Source organism: Cupressus sempervirens, chromosome 6 (assembly GCF_028749045.1).
Source record: "Cupressus sempervirens isolate cs-2001-9-10 chromosome 6, ASM2874904v1, whole genome shotgun sequence".
NCBI classification, from domain to species: Eukaryota; Viridiplantae; Streptophyta; class Pinopsida; order Cupressales; family Cupressaceae; genus Cupressus; species Cupressus sempervirens.
In genome coordinates this window covers 301,548,166-301,554,653 of record NC_143123.1, presented here as the reverse complement: position 1 = coordinate 301,554,653, position 6,488 = coordinate 301,548,166, and positions in this window count along the sequence as shown.

The window sequence follows — 6,488 nt, the reverse complement described above, 5'->3', positions numbered from 1 at the left end:
CACTAGTCCTTGCAGTGCCTAATCCTATAGATGATTTTATGGTTTACATAGATGTTCCGTTGGAAGGTGTAGGTACTGTGTTGATGCATGATGGTCATGTAATTGCATACGAATCTAGAAAAATCAAAGAACATAAGCTTAACCACCCCTCATGATTTGGAACTTGCAGTCGTAGTGCATGCTCTAGTTCGTTGGAGGCATTTCCTTTCGGGACACAGGTTTGAGTTGCATAGCGATCATAGAAGTTTGAAGTATATCTTTACTCAACCAAACCTGAATGCATGACAATGTCACTAGATGGAATTCCTGTGTGAATATGACTTTGATATTCACTACATTAAAGGAAAAGATAATGTTGTTGCGGATGCCTCGAGTAGGACGCGACATGAGATATTAGTGATGTCATTGAGAGTGGATTTGCGAGGCCATATCTTGGAGGCTTTTCCTAGTGACACTTGGTATCAGGAGGTGAGGGTGGAGATCGAGTAAGGACATACCCTTAAGGGGAGGTTTTCAAGATATTTTCTTTGAGTCCAATGGACTGCTACAACATTTGGAACATATCTATGTACCATTGTCAAGTGATCTTCATACCTTGGTTTTGTCAAAAGCACATCGTGCACTGTATTTCACACACCCCGGTGTCAAGAAGATGCATGCCAACCTTAAGCAGTTGTATTTTTTGGCAAGGATGAGGCACGATGTTGATTTTGTTGCTCGATGTCTCGAGTGCCAAAGAGTGAAGGCAGAGCATCAACAAGTGGCAGTCCTTTTGTAGCTGCATGCTATCCCAGAGTGGAAATGGGATACGATATCTATTGATTTTATTACGAGATTGCCTATGTTATCACAGAGACATGATTGTATTATGGTGACAGTGGACAAGTTGTCCATGGTAGCACATTTTTCACCCATGAGAACATCCTACACAGCTTCTTCTATAGCACATGTTTTCTTGGAGGATATTGTTCATTTGCATGGGATCCCTTGTAGGATTATTTTGGATAGAGATCCAGTGTTTACTTCAGTACTATAGAGATCTCTCCAACATGCTTTGGTCGCATAGCTCAATTTTAGTTTGGCTTATCACCTAGAGATCGAAAGTTAGATTCAAAGAGTGAACCAAGTTCTAAAAGATTGCTTCGCATGTATGTGATGGATAGGCAAGTGAAGTGGGAGGATTATTTATACCTTATTGAGTTTTCTTACAACAATAGGTATCATAGTTCTCTTGGCATGTCACAATTTTAGGCCTTGTACGGTAGACCATGCCATACCCCTTTGAGTTGGGATCATTTGGAGGACCAAGCACTTTTCGGTCTAGAGATGCTTTAGGATATGGAGCAGCAAGTTGTTTGTATTAGAGAGCATTTGGTTACTGCTTAGGACAAATAGAAGAAATATGTAGATGCCCATAGGTTGGATCATCACTTTTTTGTTGTTAACAAGGTGGTTTTGAGAGTGCATTTGAGGAAGAGCCCCATCCGTTTATGGGAAAGACTCTAAGTTGGCGCCATGTTTTGTCGAACTATTTGAGATCATCAAGAGGATTGGTCATGATATTTATTGACTAGCATTGCCACCTAGCGTATCATGCATCCATGATATTTTCCATATTTTTGTTTTGAGACAGTATATTCCTGATGTGACCCATGTTCTTGATTGGGATGCTTTGCAGGTAGAGGACGGGCAGCTTTCTTTCGAGCCCATTTGTATTCTTCAGCATTGGAGACTAACTTTAAGAGATCAGGACATAGAGCAAGGGTCCAATGGGACCCGAGCAATGAGACCTTTGCTACTTGGTAAGATGCTACACAATTGGAAGGATTGTACCCCTATCTTTTTGTCAGCTTCCAAGAGTAAGCCTATACCTAGTGGGGGAGGATGTAGTGCCTCTTGTGTTTGTAGTTTGTACCTTGTTATATTTTTATTTGAGAGGTACTCATGTTGTTATTTCTACATTTGAGATGACCTAAGAGTCAGAGGTTATACCTTAATGTCAGTATCATAGATGTTAGACTACCATATTGTTCAGTTTATCATATTTGCATGATGATGTCATTTTGAGATGACAGTATGTTTTATGATGATATATAGTTATCTGGTATTTGGACATATATTTGATTATGTCATGTGATGGATTTAATGCTATGGCTATTTACTTCATTCTCACTTCATTATGCTTTATGTGAACGTGAGTGATGTAAATGGATTATTTCAATATAATTGAATATATGGTTAAATTAGGTATTTAATACATTTATTGCTTCGGTTATGTTATTATATGCAATTGCACTTGATCATGTATTTTTAGTGTGCAGGATTTATATCCCTGGCAGTGGCACATGGAGTTAGTGATTCAGGTGTTCATATTTTACCAATGTCATCCATGTATAGTCGACGTATCTTAATTAAATGTTAAATTAAATCTTCCAATGATTTGATAAATCTAGACTTGTATGCATTATGTGATTATACCACTGAATGTGTATGTCATTTAGAGTTTCGCATTGTTGCAAAGTTGTTAAGGCATTTTGTGATTTTGGTTTTAGGGTTTTCAGGGTTTTCGAGCTTTATTTAATTGATTTTTAATTTCTAGCAGCTTTGCCATAGAGAATTCTAATTGTTTGGAATAGTCTATTTTCGTTTGGGTCGATTCGAGGTCTAACTAGTATAACTATTTATTTTCCCTAATCGATTATTTACTCAAAAAGTGAATAAGTATTGAAAGAGGAAATTAATACCTCATTTCTCACTTTTGGAAATAATGTGAGAGCTTTTTCCAAAATCCTCTTCTTGGGGATTACGTTTCTGTTTGTTGTGAGAGCTGCAAGCGTGGGATCTTCACAAGGTCAGTCTTGTTGGATCCAGCTCGTGGAGGCCTTATTGTGTCGTGATTTTCGACAGCTTTTGCGGGTTATTTATTTTATTGTGTTGTTTCTTGTTTCTACCCCTTTTGCTCTCAGGTAGGGTTCTCCCATTTTTGTGTTCAGCTCCATTTCTGGTTATGTTTTCGGTAGTTGTTTGTTAGGAGGTTGAGAACTAGTGTTCCCCTTCATTTCTAGTTTTTGGTTATGCCTAGTTCGTCAGATATGAACATTTTCCCTATTTTTGTGATGAGGGTTTGGGGTTTTGCACCATTAAGTTGGTTGTTTTTGCATATAGACTCCAAACCTAGATTTTATTGGATTTTCATGGCTTTTGTGCCCTAAGGCCAAATGGGTTTTATTTTTAAAATTTTTTACTTTTGGGGTTTTTACCTCGATTTGTGTGTCACCTGGTTTTCTCAAATTTTTTTGGCATGATGTTGATCGTGCCCGTGGCTATACAGCCACGAAAATGCACTTCATTTACATTACTTTTTCTAACTTCTTAAAAAATTGACTAAGTCCTCTCCTTCGTATGAAAGTGCATTTTCGTGGCTGTATAGACGTTGCCGTTGATCGTGGCCTTGGATCATCCACTGGGATGTTGGTTAGATCATTGTTGCACATTTATGTTGCATTGGGATGTGTGCCACATCTGCCCTCTTGCCTTGTTTTCGGTTGAGTGATATATTGCTTGTGTTTTCATCCAATCTTTGTGATATGATCTTTGTGATGGTGGTGCGCCACACACAAGCACGTACGAGTGCATTTGTCGGTGACTTGCAAGGCCCAATCTTCTGTGGCATTTTGGGAGTTATGATCATTTGGGGTTGGGTTGGGAATATGCATGCCTACGAGCACTCATTGTTGGATAAGCATGGGTAGGGTAGGGTAGCATATGGAGGGGGCTTCTATCTCCATAGCCCAGTGACTATTTCCTGAGGGTTGGTGTGCAGAAGTTTTAATCAAGTGATAACTAAATAAAACGTTGGGTTGTAATAAAACTTAAGATATTAAAATGTTTAGTGTGAGAGCCTTCCATTGGGGAGTTGAGCCGCACGATCCAAGCTTGAGCGACTCTCGATAATGTCAACCCTTACTAATAACCCATTAAGTGTCTAACTAGGACCTATAGTATTTACATTGTCTCATGATTTTGGTTTCAGTCATCATTACTGTCTCGCGTGAGTGTTAGCCATGGGTGTTTTCTATTTGTGTGTTTGTGGTTGGATCACTATCTCCATCAGCACGGCAGGAGTGGACCTATGGGTTCCACGTGGTTGAGAGGTGTAGCTACATTCACCATTGTTGGGGACCGATGTACAAAGACAATCTCTTGTTCTAGTGCGATCGTTGCTTGATGTTTTCACTTAATACTTTGGGTTCCGGAGTATGTTTTCTTATGATTTACGCTTTCATTGATGTTAGTTTATTTGATGCATTCCCTTATTATGATGTTTCACATATGATTAAATGAAGTCATTTGTTTAGTTGGAGCATCTATTGCTTACTAGTTAGCATGTTAGATTTCTTTGTTTTTATGATGTTATTACACTTTAGTAGTGACGTCCTCATAAGACAACTCTAACTATCTAGTTGACAATTTGGGATGTTACGTGTGAAGGACAGCTAGGACCTTCGAGGTCTCATGATGCCATTATGGTTGGGAGGAACCGCGCACTTAGTTTGTTGTTTCAATGTATTGCGATGTTGCTTTATGTTCATTTCCTTCATTGCTATGTTTAGATGGTTAGAGTTAGTTTCCGTCTTTTAGTTGTTACGATTTGAGTGTCCAGGCCTCGATTATGGATCCTATACTCTCTGGTGTGAAGGTTTTGACTCCTTGTGTTATCCCTCTATCCTTGGATCATTTCTTGTTTTTCTTGGGCAACAATGTGTCAGCATTGGGTGATATTTATAAAGTATTGCATGCCCAAAGAAAAAGAATCGTGCAATACTGGAATGTATTGCACACCCATAAGAAAACTATCACATGATACTTGAAAGTATCGCAAAACCTTTGAGGAACCATAGTACAATACTGGTAAAGTATTGCACAGCCTTTAGAGAAGTGTCACCTAGACCCTGAAAGTATCGCGCTGCCTCTTGAAAAAGGTCGTACGACGCATAGTACTACATTAAAGTATTGCCTGGGTCTTTGGGAAAACTTGTTCGGACAAAGAGCAAACACTTTTCAATTTGTCCAAAAGCTTTTGAGAAGTGTTTTGACTACCCTCTACAATGTTCTTGAATCCCCTTGGTTTTTTAAATCAAAATTATTGTACAAAATGATTGAAGAGTATCAATTTATTTTAATCTTATGCTTACAATAGTGAATAATATTCTCGCATAAGAACATTTCAATTCAAAAATTGGTCAAGCCATTGAATTGTTTTAATCTTACACTTCCAGTAGTGAATAATATTCTCTCATTTATGCATAAGAACATTTCAATTCAAAAATTGGTCAAGTCATTGAATTGTTTGTCGAAGCCAAGAAAAAGAATTTATAAGTTTTAGTTCTTATAAGTTTTAGTTGGCTTCTAATATGAATGTTAAGAACATTTCAATTCAAAAATTGGTCAAGTCATTGAATTGTTTGTCGAAGCCAGATTCTTTTTCCATAAGACATTTAACTTGTAAGTTTTAGTTGTTGGCTTCTCATATGAATGAAACTTTTAATAAAAATATAGTTAAAAAACGAAAGATTATCAATTTATTTCAATCCGACGCTTATAGTACAGAGAATAATATTTTCTCATTACACTAGAGCATTCCCCTCGTAAATAAAAAACGGTATGGCAAGTCCACATGGATAGATTCATAATTCCTCGGAAAGCTGCATTGCATAAAACCAAGTCTATATTGTGTTCATCTTAAATATCAGAAGAAGTCTGAATATGCTATCGTGACCAGCTCACGCTTTAAACCTGATTGTCTTTTAGAATGACATTGAAAGGGTATCTGAGATGGGAAGAAGACAACTAAAAACGAATGAACCCTGACTAAGAATATGAAAAGACTCGGTACCAAAAGAATAGCATGCGAATCATTTGTATCAATGGCAAATTCTCTTCGTCAAAATGCAAAAAGTCTGTTTGGTCAGAGAAGAGGAGGCTCAAGCCTTTGGTCAGTAGAGCTTGTCTGGTCAGAAGAGGAGGCTTAAGGTTGTTTGGTCAGACGAGGTGGCTTAAACGCTTTTATGATTGTTTGCTCACAAGAGGAGAAAGAGGGATTGTTTGCTCGGAAGAGGAGAAGAGGTGTCTTTCAGGCTTTTACGATTGTTTGGTCAGAAGAAGAGGCTTAAGATTGTGGTTTCTCGTGATTGTCTTAAGTTCAAATCCAAAGGCCTGTTTCAGATAAGTGCATTTTCATCTCCCTATGTCCCTATGCGGCATCTGGAAAGGGATAATTTAGAACATAAGATTTTCTCCAAGTTTTTACCGTCTCTTGTTTCTCCTCAAGAAATTTTTCAACAAAATTTAATATTAAGATTTTAACTTAAACATTATACTTTTAAGATGTCTGTCACAGTTGCTAATAAAAGTGTTGAGAAAAGAGGTCTTAGGGGCGTGCTTCAAGAATGTCGTTGCAATCCATCATGTTTCTACCAGCTCCAAAA